Source organism: Xyrauchen texanus, chromosome 14, assembly GCF_025860055.1.
Source record: "Xyrauchen texanus isolate HMW12.3.18 chromosome 14, RBS_HiC_50CHRs, whole genome shotgun sequence".
NCBI lineage: Eukaryota > Metazoa > Chordata > Actinopteri > Cypriniformes > Catostomidae > Xyrauchen > Xyrauchen texanus.
Window position 1 is genome coordinate 46,339,809 of NC_068289.1, and position 15,746 is coordinate 46,355,554.

A 15,746-nucleotide genomic window follows, 5' to 3' on the forward strand; every position below is an offset into this window, starting at 1 on the left:
TCAGACCGGCCCGTCTGGCACCAACAACCATGCCACGCTCAAAATTGCTTAAATCACCTTTCTTTCCCATTCTGACATTCAGTTTGGAGTTCAGGAGATTGTCTTGACCAGGACCACACCCCTAAATGCATTGAAGCAACTGCCATGTGATTGGTTGATTAGATAATTGCATTAATGAGAAATTGAACAGGTGTTCCTAATAATCCTTTAGGTGAGTGTAAATATAATAATACATAATACATATTATAATGAAAATCAATTAAATACATTACATCATGTACATATTTTGTGGAGTTACCTGTACAGCTGGAGCTTCGAGTGCCCTCTACTGCCACAAATTCATAAAACATAAATGTGGTAAATCAAGCTTTAATTGCTCAGATAGTAGAAGCATTCCTTATTATCTTACTTTAATTTTGAATGCATTATTTTTCATATAATTAACCACACCAAATGAAAGCGTTAAATTGACAACCCTAATTATTTTTGCAATTCTGTTTGGGGCCACACGACATAGAAATTACATACTTAACCTTAACCTTCTTATGTAGATGAAGACCGCATTCAAAAAAAAAATATAGTTTGGTTTAAATGTTGAAATTTGAATCACAATCCTTTGGTTGGTTCTCACTAAAACAGACTATACTTCCAGTCCCTTCAAAATCTCTCATCACATATTCACTCTTATGCCATCCCAGATGTGTATGACTTTGTGTCTTCTGCTGAATACAAACCAAGTTTTTGGAAGAATATTTCAGTTCTGTAGGTCCTCACAATGCAAGTGAATTTTGAAGCTCCAAAAGCACATAAAGGCAGCATAAAAGTAATCCATAAGACTCCAGTAGTTAAATCCATGTCTTCAGAAGTGATATGATAAATGTGGGTGAGAAACAGATAAATATATAAGCCTGTTTTTACCAATAATCTCCACTTTAACTTTAACTTCCACATTCTTCTTCTTATGTCTTTGGTGATTCACATTATTCATACATATCGTCACCTACTGGACAGGGAGTAGAATTTATATATATAAAAAAACAACAAAAATCATGATATTTTTCTCACCCACACCTATAATATTGCTTCTGAAGATATTCATTTAACCCCTGAAGTCTTATTAACTATTTTTATGCTGCCTTTATTTGCATTCTGAAGCTTTAATTTTTTTTTTATACCTATTCACTTGCATTGTGAGGATCTACAGAGCTGAAATATCTTTGTTTGTTTTCAGCAGAGGAAAGAAAGTCATACACATTTGGGATGGCATGAGTCTGAGTAAATGATGAGAGAATTTTAATTTTATGGTGAACTATCCCTTTAAGATATCAGGCAAAAAATAGTGCACATACTGTGAGAATCCAAAAGAATGCAAAAGAATGCAACTGTGACTCGTTGACCAAACTTCCTGTCTACAGAATCCCAGCATTCCCCCTCACATCTGGTGAAACCATACACATCCACCGCAAATAAAGAGAATCCCTTGTGACAGGGCAGAAGGTTTTTCACAAGTAAGAAAATAAGAAACTGGGTATGTTTAACATCAACTACTGCTTAGGAATTAGCGGAGATGCGACATTAAGCTAAATTACCCTTTATTGACTAACTGAAGAAGGATTATACATGCTTATACAGAGATTGTATAAGGGTAAATAATGGATTACATTTGGATGTCTTTATATTAAATGTAAAGTGTGTAACTTCTATGCCACTAGTGACACTAAACAGTGAAAATGTTTCACATTTCAAAATGTGAAAGTGGAAATTTATATAAAAAGGACTTAAATATTGAACTGTTGCTCATCTGCACCTATTATATCGCTTCTGAACACATGGATTTATCCACTAGAGTCTTGTGGATTCATTGTATGCTGCTTTTTGGACCTTCAAAGTTTTGGCCACATTCATTTGCATTGTGTGGACCTACACACTGTTTGTGTTCAGCAGAAGAAAGAAAGTCATGGGATGGCATGAGGATGAGAAAATCATAGAAGAGTTTTCATTTTTGGGTGAATTATCCCTTTAATAAACAAAATCCATGCATCCATGCCAATAGGTGTCAGTATATAGACTAAAAACACTGGGTCGAAGAAGCAACACCAAAATGTAATGCAAGATATTGTTTGGACATCTCTACAAGTCAAGGAGGCACACTCATAAAAAGACTGAAAGAAGTAAAGACAGTATAACAGACCTCTAACTATGATAAAGGTACTGCCCTGAGGACTTTTCCAGACAGATTGGTCTTTTTGCTGTCTTCAGCAGTATAGGCCACAGGATATGACAAGCATTTTGTCTTCATTTGCTTTCCAATGAAGTAGTCTGAGTGCTGTTCAAACACAAACAGAATGTTGTGAAATCCTTTTTGTATGATTATTATTTCTCCAAGATGTCAGGACTTCTAAAAGATATGTAGAATCTCTGACAATTAAAAATATCTAGATTTATGGACGGAAAGAAGTGTAAGTGACATTTCGGGCAGAGGCAAATCATCTTTTCAAATAGATAAGGATTTGTGAAAACACTTGAAAAGAACCTAATAGATTCGGTGAATGATGGACTCACCACATGCTGTGTTAAAAGTAGTAATGTTAAAGCTGAAGTGTGTAATTTCTGGGCCTCTACAGATGTCAAATAGAATTGCAAAAATAATGATAGTTGTCAAACATGTTTTCCAAAAACTCACCCTATCTGCCATTGGTTGAACAAACAGATAGTCCCATAGATATCTACAGTATACGTAGATACCTTATTAGCAGCTGTTTCTATGGACTGTGATACGTCGGCGTGTCCACCATAATGGATAGGTCAGAGCCATCTGTCAACACATTAATGTAAATTGAAAGATCCAGTTTTCAAAAATCTATTGTCTTTTTCAGCCAACTTTCAGATAATCAGATTTTCTAAAAACATTAGACAATATTTAAGATGATATAAAAAAATCCCTGTCTTCACGTCTAAAGTCCGCAGTACACTGTACGATTTTTTACAGTCCTTTAAGATTGTCGATTGTCGCCCGCCCCAGAGGAGCATTTTCTTTTTTCTAAAAGTCAGGACATAAGCATTTCCGTTGCTCAAATACAAGCATCACGAGAACAAGAAAATATATAAAAAGAAAATTGATTGTCAAATAGGCCTATAATAAGACAGCCTGATCACAAATACTGAAAATGACATATGTTAAGAATAAACGCAATTGGGGGAGGTAGCCTAGAGTAATAATTAGCTACCACAAGCAAATATTCATTTTGGAAATTAAAAGAATTGTGGGCTAAAAAATTACAAACTTCTCTGTTCACATTGGGGAAAACAAAAAAGGTGGGTTATAGTATGTCTTTCTCCTCTTTTAGATTAGTAACCTATTGGCCATGCAAAATTTAGAAAATTCATATAGGCTATATATATTGCGCTTGCAAATTCCCTACGGATAATGCACAAACATGACATAGATTTCTATAATTACAACTGTGTCTGCTGAATTGGATTAAAACATCCCATAAATGCTTACCAATATAAAATGTAAATCATTTTATTTTATTTTTTTAATTGGAGTGGTGTGCATATTAACGAAAGAAATTTACAGACGTTTAAAGTAAATTTATTAAAATTAAAATAGTAATTAAAATTGTAAAGAAAATGCATGACAATTGTAAAGGAAAAAATTAGTTAAGAAAATGCAATCATTTATTTATGATATATATGGATTGGCCAATTCCCTCTGTAAAAAGTAGTAAGGTTAAGAAGTGTCAAACTTCAAAAAAAAAACAAGTTAAAGAAACTGCTATAAGGTATTAAATGAAAACAAATTCTTGTTCAAACTGCTTTAAAAGTATTTCAAATCCATATTTCTTCTCCCTACTAAGTGCTCCAGGCCACATTTCAGCCACATCTTTAATGCTCATGTTCTGCAATGGGCAGATAAGAGCCTCAAACCCAGCCACAGAGACACCAAAATAAAACTCTGGGAGCACTGCTAGTTAAAACCATCGGTCAAACGATTCGAACAACCCCACCTCTGTGAAATCTTAAGAAGCACAGTATGGACGCATCTGTAAACAGCTTCAATGCAGCTTCAGACTGAGAGGGAAACAAATCAGTCTGAATCTTAGTACTCCAAGAGGCCCAACTCCATTATTGTTCTGTTCAAGCCAAAGCTAATAACTCTAGAGTACAGAGAAAAAGGGAGGATAGAAACAGAGCTAGGGGCTACATTACTGCCTGACTGAGTTAGAATAATTGATTTCATGTGTCAACTGAGTCAGGTTAAGTTGAGCAGTAATTCCATGGAAGCAGAATGGAATTAATCAGGCTTCAACCCTGAACTGCAGACAGGAAGACCTCTGGCTGAAAATCCACAGCCACTAAAGTCAGGAACATTCACGCTATTGATTAAACCGTACCTGAATTTCAGCATTTCATTTAAGGTGGGTTCCTCTGCCAGCAGAATCCATCAGATAAGAATAAACCTGGATAAAAAAGGAATTCTTTACTAACAGAATATAAAGGAATTATTAAAATAATGAAGGTCTCTTAAAATCATAAAGACATTTTCTTTAGCCACTGTAGGCTTGGAAAAACCTTTTCTCATTTCTGTCAGAGAATGACTGTCTTCATTGCCTCCATTGTCTTGAAAGTCCTGAATATCCTTTATCTTGGCACTCTGATTTTTTTCATAGAAGTGCAGAGGTACAATAAACCTATATTTTTGGAGGGGGCAAGGCACCAGTGGCAGTCCTTCTTGGTGCACTAGGTAAGATTGGGCATGACTAATGACAAAAACATAACAATAAGGGTACAAAACGTATTATGATGCTTAGCTCAGTTTAACAGTTTACATTTAGAGCCCAAGTGAACCTGGGTTAGCACAAGGAATGTAAATATTTATGTAGCTACAGATGAGCCTAAATGGGCTCTGTTAAATGAAAAGCACAAAGGGTTAGGGTTGCAGCGGTATACCAGTTTCACGGTATGAAAATTGACGGTTATCATCCCATGTACATTTGCTTATCTACGGTATTGAGAAAAAAATGCAACCGAACGGAGAATCTCACATGCACGTGCGCATTTCCATTCACCTCGACTGCCTGTCAGACTCGTCAACTTTGTCACACACACACACACACACACACACACATACCCACACACACGTGTAGCGGAGAAAACGTCATCGGGAAGCGAGGCAAGGGGGTTTGACATATGTTAGTGTGTGTGTGAGTTAAAGCAGTGTTTCTTAACTGGTCTATTTGGACTAGGTAGCGGACAGCAGGGAAAGAACCAGAGGCGGCGGCAGCCAATTTTGCCGGGGCTTCAGCCCCGAATGTTTTGAGTGTAGCCCCGAATGTATTTTGAAAAGTTGACTGACAAATATGAAACCAGACAAAAGCCTATGTAAACCCCCGAAATCATAAGTTGCCTTATTTCATTGTGCTTTGGCTTTGCACATACTGCATACAGCCTGTAAAAATAGACATAGGCATAATCTAGCCTATAGAATAAGTTTAACTTAGGATCTTATACATCATTTTGACTATTTATGTCAAAAAATAGAAATTATTTATATTCAATATTTTTTTACCTCACTTTACTCTCTATAATATAACTCTTTTGTGATGACTTTATTGTAATGTACATGCAAATTCAAGAATCATGATAGATCTTAGGGCAATCCCACTGATCTGCTCTTCCCAATACATTTTCTTCAATGGTATTGGTCTACAATTTGAAATATGTAGCACTTGATGAATTAGTTGTTTGAAGCTGATTTGCAATAAGTTATGTGCTGTATCTGTTCTTTTGCATCACAGATGATTCAGGGAGGAGAGAGGATGAGTTAGTCGAGGATAGTACTAGAGTGGAAGATTTAGGAACTGTAGAAACAGGCCCAGCCAGAGCAAATCTCAAAGAATACCCTCTCACCAGCTTTGGACTACAGAGAAGTGGTTGCTAGAGTGAAAATAAAATTGTCAGGGCTAAGCCCCGGATGTCCTTCAATGCTGGAAACGCCTCTGGAAAGAACAATGCCAAGGTTCTCCCATTGAAGATATTTCGGTGGCCGCACAAGTGATAGGCTATTTAGGACTGCCGAGGCAGATTTAATGATAATCTCGCAAATCAACTAAAGGCTTCTCATCTGCACTTTTGCACGAGTTTAACAAGCTTGCGATCATGATCTGCTCTTCTCTCTGGCAAGCGTGTGAAACATCTGGGCTTCCCTCGATATTGCGGAGCGCAGATATCAAAACTGATGTGACCAATTTCAAATCTATTGAGACATTTCTAGTTTAAAGCGTTACAGAGGAAATCAAGTCTAAAGCTCTCAAACAGCAGATAGCCCTGAAATGCCAAACAGCACTGGGGAGGAAAAGAGCAACATTGTGTATGAGCTAAAAAATATAATTATAATAATTACACACCATCACCTTTACAAATTTGTTTCACGATTTTACATGAGTAAAATTAACTGTTATATTTTGACAAAATGTTACAGTTTCATATTAAATAATCTTAAGGTAGAATATATTAGACCTCATTTTATATCAATGGTGGCAGTTAAAGTTTCAAGATGTGTTTCAGCTAGTATTTATTTTTTATAAATACTATAATTTTGTATTATTATTACTATTATTTAAGACTAGCTACACTGAATTAACCATGTAATGAGGAGCCTTTCCTCCTATGTAATATGTATGTTCTGCTTGAATTATGTTTGAAGTTAGGAAACAAACAGGATAATAAAGGGCTCATATAAGTAAATATGCTTTTAAATTTTTAAAAGGGGGGAGAGAAACATTCCTGTAGATTTTGTTGTTGACATCAACAACAAAAATAATGTCACTTGATGCATGTCCTTGTACTGGAAAACCAGCTCAAAACAAAAATAAATAAATTAATAAAATAACCCTTCTGTTTCACTGATAATATTTTAATTGTGTAATACTTTTGGTGTAATGCAATGGTATCAGTACAACTCCAGCATCCACAGTATAAATAGTAAGACTTTACATTTTGGGTACAATTACTATGCAGGAACAGGATGCATTTTTGAAAGCTGCTGGTGATTGAGCCTTTCAAACTGAAAAGCCATTTAAATGCATAAATCAATCATTGTCACCGGTCCTTTCTCCACTCATTTTGATGTGTGTTGATCGTCATTCACATAGAAATCATGTCTATAATTAATAATAGCCTTATAAAACTTGAATTAGAACAAATTCTCACATATAGAGGCTTGGCGACCTAAAATATAACTTCTATATAATACAATTTTATAATATGAAATATAATTAATGTTTTAGATGCAGGTGTTAATACATTTTCTTATTTTATATGTCCATTTGCTGGCAAATAGAATCTTAAAAAAACTACTTCTCTTTGAGTTTCTTTATGTTGTGTTACTGTGCTCCTTAAAATACATTGGACATTTAAAATATTCTGTGACAGTAGTGCTAGGAATTTATATCAAACTTGAGATATTAAGACCTCACATATGTTCTCTAATAAATAAGAAAATGGATAAAAATGACCACATTACCAAACAAAGACATAGAGAACTAGCAATGTCACAATTATTAGGAATATTATTAAGGAATAAATCTTTTTATTCCAAATAAAAATTTTAAAAGTTTTTTTTTTCATATTGACAAATACATAGACATAATTTTTACTATGTGTGAACCATTCAATGGTATTTTTAAACTGATTGGTAAATAAAAGTAATTGGCTACTGGATTGAGGAAATAAATTGGTAAATGCTTTTTTTTAAATGAATTTTTAAAGTAAAAAAGGTGTGTATTTAAAAATGATTTCAGCTATTAATTTACTTACTATATTAGATTTAATCATATTTTTTTCGTATATGTTTTGTACAATAACATAATTTATAAAATAACACACACATATATATATATATAACAAATTATGAAATTATTTTATTTATTTTTTAAGAATGGACACACACCGGATGAGAAGCATCATGCCACATCTCCTTGTGGGTAGGACAACGTACAGGTATCATACAGATGATGCTTTGATGTGGTGCAGGTGGCAGTCAAAAGCTGTGAATCTAGTAACTGAACAGACAAAAGTTACGAAGGTTTTTCAATTATCAATAATGGACAAATTGACAGGTTTTCAGGTTAGTGTATAAAAATGGTGCAACTGTGCAAATTGAACGATTACAAATTGTGACGTTTACTATGCAATTTCTAAAGGTAGATTTGAATAAGCTTTATTCAAGCTGTCAAACGCAGAAAGAAGAATACAAATTAAGAAAATACATTGTGGGGGGCCTGGGTAGCTCAGAGAGTATTGACGCTGACTACCACCGAATCCAGGGTGTGCTGAGTGACTCCAGCCAGGCATCCTAAGCAACCAAATTGGCCCGGTTGCTAGGGAGGATAGAGTCACATGGCATAACCTCCTCGTGTCACGATTAAGTGGTTATCGCTTTCAATGGGGCATGTGGTAAGTCATGCATGAATCTCGGAGAGTAGCATTAGCCTCTGCATGCTGTGAGTCTCCGCAGAGTCATGCACAACAAGCCATGTGATAAGATGCACGAATTGACGGTATCAGAAGCAGAGGCAACTGAGAATTGTCCTCCACCACATGGATTGAGGTAATTAACCATGAGGACCTAGTAAGTCAGTGGGAACTGGGCATTCCAAAATTGGGGAGAAAAGGGGATAATAAATAAATAAAAAATACATTGTGGAGGCGAGATGAAAGACATACACAGATGAGACAAAACTGCCTAATATGATGTTGGTCCTCCGTGTGCAACCAAAACAGTGCCAACTCGCTGAGGCATGGACTCAACAAGACCCCTAAAGGTTTCCTGTGTTATCTGGCACCAAGACGTTAGCAACAGATCCTTCAAGTCCTGTAAATTGCAAGGTGGAGCTGCCATGGATTAGCTGGATTGTTTGTCCAGCACATCCCATAGATGCTCAATCGGACTGAGAATTGAGGCCAGGGCAACACCTTGAAATCCTCAAGCCATTCCCAAACAATGTGTGGAGAGTGTCAGGGCACATTATTCTGGTGAAAGAGGCCTCGACCATCAGGGAATACCATTGTCATGAAGGGGAGTACCCGGTCTGCAATGATGTTTAGGTAGTTAGCACGTGTCAAATTGACATCCACATTAATGGCCGGATACCGGCTTGTCATTTTCCCACAGTGTATGCTGGTGCCATCACTTCCCCAGGTAAATGGCACACACGTACATGGCAGTCCACATGATGTAAAAGAAAATGGGATTCATCGGCCTAGGTGACCTTCTTCCACTGCTCCAAGATCCAGTTCTGACACTCGCGTGCCCATTGTAGGTGCTTTAGACGGTGGATAAATGTCATCATGGCCAGTCTGACCAGTCTGCAGCTACACAGCCCCATATGCAGCAGGGTGCGATAAACTGTGCGTTGTAACACATTCCTCCTGTAACAGTCATTACAATTTTCTTTGACTTGTGCCACAGTAGACCTTCGGTCGGTTTGGACCAGACAGTATAGCCTTTGTTGCCCTCGCGCATCGATGAGCCTTGGGCACCCAACACCCTGTCGCTGGTCTGCAGTTTGTCTATCCTCTAACCACTGGTAGTAAATACTTACCACTGCTGACCGGGACCATCCCACAAGCATTGCCATTTCAACAATGCTCTGACCAAGTCATCTGGCCAAAAAAATTTGGCCCATGTCGAAGTCACTGAGGTCTTTACGCCTGCCCATTTCTATTGCATTCAACACATTGACTAAGAGAACTGATTTGGTTTGTTTACCACATAATCTACCTAGACCTTGACATCTGGCCTTGATAGGAGATGATAAACATTATTTGCTTCACTTGTGAGTGGTCACAGTGTATATTAGGGTTGCAACGATATTAGATTTTCATGGTATGATAACAGTCTCAAAAAATATCACGGTATACAGTATTAAACAATTACTATAATTAGTGAAAACAAAAGGTTTATTTAATTAATGTATTTATTTTTGAGCAAACACTTTATTATAATTGAAACTTGAAACCATTTATTTTATTGAAGTATATGTCACACTTTTAAGAATGATGTGGCGTCCACTCTTGGTACATCTGTGTAAAAATGTTCCCTTTTGAAAATAAATAGAAAAATAACAGAATTATAAACATGATAAAAAATATCATGTAACTATAACATGTTATATAACTAAAGCATGTTAGTTTACATGTTAAATGAACTACTAAATGAAACATAACATCAGCTGTGTGAGCTTTTGAAGTAATTTCCTTTGATTATTAACAGTTAACATATACTGTAGGTGCACAACAGCACAGCCAGACTGCTCCTGTCTGTAACTTTAACTCAGTGCTTCTCAACTGGTTTTGCTTCAGGACAGATTTTACATTGGAAATCAAGTGTTGACCTGCCATAGAGTAAACATAACCTGTATTTAATGTATCCTGGGTTGCATTTCCTTTTATGTTGCATAGTTTTGTTCATGGTTTTCCAGAACAAGGACATGCATCAAGTGACATTATTTTAGTTGTTGACGTCAACAACAAAATCTACAGGAAGTTGTCTCTCCCCCTTTTAAAAATTGAAGAGCATATTTACTTATATGAGCCCATTATTATCCTGTTTGCTAATTAATATTACATATTTATACACATATTACACAGAAGGAAAGGCTCCTCGTTACCATGGTTAGGTCAGTGTGCTAGTCTTAAATAATAATAAATAAATTAATGTATTTATGAAAAATAAATACTAGCTGAAACACATCTTGAAACTTTAACGAAAACTGCCACTGCTCATATAAAATGAGGTCTAATAGATTCTAACTTTAGATTATTTCATATGAAACTATAACATTTTGTCACAATATAGTTTCTTTTACTCATGTAAAATCCTGAAACAAATTGGTTAAGGTGATGGTGTGTAATTATTAATATTTGTAACTATTTTGGTAAAGGGGCCACATCGGGCTTTAAGTAGTGCATGGGGGGCACATTGTATTGCTTTTGAGATACAATGTTCTGCATTGATTTGGTTTTTGTATCTTTTAAGCCCAGAAATAGTTGTGTACTCTATGGGACTAATGGGACTATCCTGCAATTGCATAAAGTATTATATTGCTCAACAAAGATAGATACTTTTCTATCAGGCATTAAAAAAACTGAATAAAGGTGGAGATTATAAATTTATTTTGCCATCTCTACTTCCCTGTTCATTTATTATTCAGTTTTAATAATAATAAAGTTTACTTACGGGCGAGTTTACTTATTTTTTTTCAAAAACTTTACCCGTTTACATGCTAAAAGGGTCATGGTGCGGGTCTCCTACATGGATCGACTTTCAGCACACAACTGAATAACACACTGCATGAATATGATAAATGATTACTGCAAGAGTTAGATAAACATACAGGTGCGAAGGGACTTCAACGTTTCTAAATTGCACAAATAAAAATGTAATTTACATATTCGTCTCTGGCTTGCTTTTGCTCGCATGTCAGTGATTACCCCTCCATGTGTCAATGTTTACCTGCAAAATTAGTAGCACCAAACATCACAAGCGGCCTCAAAAATGGACAGAGTAGCCGTATAACACTTTTCCTTGAGCAGAATATTGCACTACAGATCGCTAAGTTTGTTCAAAGGGGAAAGCAAGACGTTAAACATTAGGCGGAATATTTCCAATTTGCTTAAGTATAAATCTCAAACTGGGGTGTTTCGTCAACCCTGAGCATGTTAAATGCTTGTGGAGACGCGTTAGGTCCCAATGCAAGTTAACTGAAATATCTGATGAAAAATAAAAACACTTTTACGATAAATGAGCCACGGGCCACATTAAACCATGTCTGCTTTAGCTGTTTGCGAGATTATCATTAAATCTACATCGGCAGTACTAAATAGTCTATACCTTGGGCGGCCGCCGAAATATCTTCAATGGGAGAACCATGGCATTGCTCTTTCCCTACTGTTTGCGACCCAGTCCGAATAGACCAGTTGAGAAACACTGCTTTAACTCGCACACTCACTCATGTCAGACCCCCTTGCCTCACTTCTCTCCGACATATTCTCCGCTGCGCACTCCGCTGTGCGTTTTAGAACACACCGTGTTATCTGTCAGATGCGCCAAATGTGTGACTCCCCTTTAGTCCTCCAGAGAGACAGTCCTGACACCAACACATGGTTGTATCCACCATTTTGATGTGCAATTTCTCCTGGAGGCCATTTTTTTCAAGCTGATTTTCTAAGGCAATGAATTGCACTAACAGTCAATATTTCACAACGTTGTTACTTCAAATATGCTGGGTCCTAATTTAGTTAGAAAAGCTTTATTTCCTTGAGGAAATTAATTCATGTGATATGCTCAATTTTGATTCATTAGAGCGATAATTAAATTAATTAGGGGTTGTGTCTAGTGGGAAATAATTATTTATTTGATAAACTTTTTTGGAGGAATTACAGTATGTGTATACACATTAAAAAAGGGCCTTTAAACGGGTTAGCTCATTCTTACCTTTTGTGTTCCAGGAAAGAGAGTCACACAGATTTGGAACAACATGAGGGTGAGTAAATGTAAACTATCCCTTAAAGTGTGCACTAATACAGGTGTAGCATGGCATAGAGGTTAAAGAGATTAGCTTGTATCTATAAGGTTGTAGATTCATTGCCCACAAGGAATGATCAGTAAACGTGTTGTGCTTGTCACCACTGTGCTCTTGAGCAAGGCACTTAACCCCAGGTAATTCCAAAGTCAGTTTTGAGAGCTATGTTATGGAGGATGCAGCATACTACTGAGATCTAATTACTGTAATGGGACTGCACAGAATCACTCAACCACTGTGAACTAGGCACATATATGTGCGAAAATATGCTTGGCTAACACAGTGCATCTGGATATATGGCCGGTTAAAATGCTCTTTTTCCTTGTTTGATCATTATTTGATAAAGTACTGCTGTCATGATCTATAGAAAATATACAGACACTTCTCTTTTTACCATCTGCTTTCTATGTGCAGTAATAACACTTAGTTCTATTGGGAAGACACGCAGGCTTGAGTGAGGTTTAAGATGCCATTTATTCGATAAATGTAAAACAAAGTAATGTCTCTCTCTTTGGCGTAGGGAGTTGTGCCCGGAACCGTCATATCCTGCCAGAGATAGGAGGCAGGGGCAAGGGCTCAGCTGGTGGTGGTGGGGTGGCGGAGGTTGCCTGTGTTTTAGCGCACTGAAACAGCAATGTGATAGATTGTGAGCAGACTTATAAAGCAATGGCTTACATGCGATTGGCTAGGAATTACCCCGCTAATGAAGTGATGTACAGCTGCTAGTCTTCCCGCTAGAACTACGCTGCACTACGTTGCACTTCCATTTATGTGAATAATGCACAATCTACAATGAGCAAATATTTGATCAAAAAAGAATGACAAAGACTTGATATAAATGCTCGTGGTACAGCACCATTTCACAGCATTTAGAGCCTGATTAAGGATTGCAAGTAATTGCACACACAAAAGTGGTGCAACTGTTTCACTAAATTTTTTGTGTAAAAAAAAAAAGGCCAGAATTCATGATGAGATTCAGCATAAAATAAAGCCTCAAGCAAAAACAACATGTGAGATGGCCACTACGTTCATCTTGATGCATTCCTCGAAATGCTCTGGTATAAACTACAAAGACAGGCAAGGACATGGACTGCATAGTTCTGAAAGCAATATATAAATCACATGGCAAAGAAAGAAATGACACCAAGAGATTAAAAGATGGAGCTGAGACAGACAAGATAAGTATGGTAATCTACTTGGAAAAACAACTGAGAAGAGTTCACTTATGTCTTTGAATGGCACAAGGCTTTCTACACTCTTACACTGAACTAGCACTTAAGTACATTTCCATGTATGCCAATAAAATTAGTAAATGCTTTTGACCTCACTAATTGACCTCACTAATAGATTTGCATTTCCTGAAGGAAATTCCAGTGCCTGTAAGGCAGTGAAAGAACAGTGTTTTTGGTAAATTAAGTTTTAGGCTTTGGAACAGCTTATATATAATATGTTGCATCAAAGCTACTGTTTTCATGACATGCACGATGCATCTTGTTTTCAATCACCTGCACATAAGAATAAAAAAACATGGCATTTTCGAAATAGCATTCTATCATACTACTCTTACTACTGTATTTCTGCTGTATCTATACACAGAATCTCTGTGCAGTGTAAAGGCCACTATAAATGGTTAAATGTTTGCTAAGTAGACCAGACTAATCACAATTCAGTAGGCAAATAGATGTAAGATGACTAGGACCTATTGATACAGATTTCCCGATTCGATTCCAATGCACCAGCTCTCTTGATTAGATTCTGATTTGATTCAATATTGATTCATCTGGGTATATTTCAGTTATAATGTCCACTTTGTTTACATATTAACTAAATTACCTCTCAGCTAATTATGTTACTTATACTGGGATCTTCTAACTAGTTACAATTCGAAAATATGATAAAAAAAAAGAAAAGAAAAAAAAAAGAGTATATATTATTATTGTTTTTTTTTTAATTATTATTATTTTATCATTAGCTTTTCATCCTATTAGTCACAATTTAGTTGAAAAATGTGTGAATATATGAATAATATCAATAAATATCATTGGACATATTATATTTCATATATTTGTTAGGTATATTGTTTACATGCATAATTTGTACTATTTACAAGTTTTTACACTGATATGTAGAACAAGTGCTAAATCTTTAATGTCTCTTTAAGACTACCGGCATTTCAGTTAGTTAGCATATTAATGAGAGAAGACACACATGGTTTATTTAGCGCATCCATGCTATGTGTGATAAAAAATAAATGCTTATTTTTTGTTTTTGTGTTTTTCTCAAAAACTGACTGTAAGGAACAGAAATAATTTAAAATAGAAATTTTTCAATGGCAAATGGATTGCGTGGATCTCATCTTGGATAGGGGTGTAACAATCCATCAATCTGAATTGATGCATCGATCAAATAACCAACGATGCGATGTCATTGATGCAAAGCATAAACATCTATGTATATTTTTTAAGATGCACATTTATTTTGACACTCTAATGCCAGCCATCTCTGTACGCTTTTCTGTCAGGTGATGCAGTAACCTTATGATATTCATCTCGCTTTATAAGCACGAAATATGCTTGTCATGTGGGAGAAGCATGCAGTTGCCCTCTGTTCTATCTGTGCATGTGTGTCAAACCAGCTTCCCTCGAAATGCGAGCTTCGGTGACAGGATAGCGAAGAGTGGCTCACATAATGCATGCGAGCCATTTTAATTCTATATGAGAATTTTTCATTTTAAAGCACTATGGAGAAGATCAACCATGTTGAATGGATAGACAGCCCCGATATTTTGAACAGAACTGACAAGGTAAAGAGAAAAAACCTGCCCTGCACTAACATAAATTACAAGACTTTTCACATCTTCACATAAATAAATAAAATAAAAATCTAACTTTAAAATTGTCATGTGGTGTAACCATTAAGTAAAAAGTATTATAATACTTTCCCTGCACCTTGAATACATGAGAATATAAACAACATAATAATTAATTTCCAAAAAGTTTTCAAACACATTTTTCTATATATATATAAAAATAATTTTTTTAGCCGAAAATATCAAGAAGTTTTCTCAGTGTTACACAACATGAACAAAATGTGCCTTTTCATAAAAATGTCAAAATAAATATTAGATGTTTTTTAAAACTTGAGGTTTTTGAGGTC

The 15,746-nt window shown here is 35.9% G+C and overlaps 1 protein-coding gene across 8 annotated transcripts in view; it reads right to left on the reverse strand.

The window, feature by feature from the left end:
• Positions 1-15,746, reverse strand: part of LOC127655204 (PTB domain-containing engulfment adapter protein 1-like) — a 114,797-nt gene that overhangs the window by 74,792 nt on the left and 24,259 nt on the right. For 2 of the 8 annotated variants that reach the window (XM_052142870.1, XM_052142869.1), the window contains exon 2: positions 4,398-4,463. The exons of 5 other annotated variants lie outside the window; for them this stretch is intronic. The gene's annotated coding sequence lies outside the window, so the exon portion shown is untranslated. Of the gene's footprint in view, positions 1-2,191; positions 2,233-4,397; positions 4,464-15,746 lie in introns of those variants that run through there. One more of the 8 variants, XM_052142875.1, reaches the window with a different exon arrangement.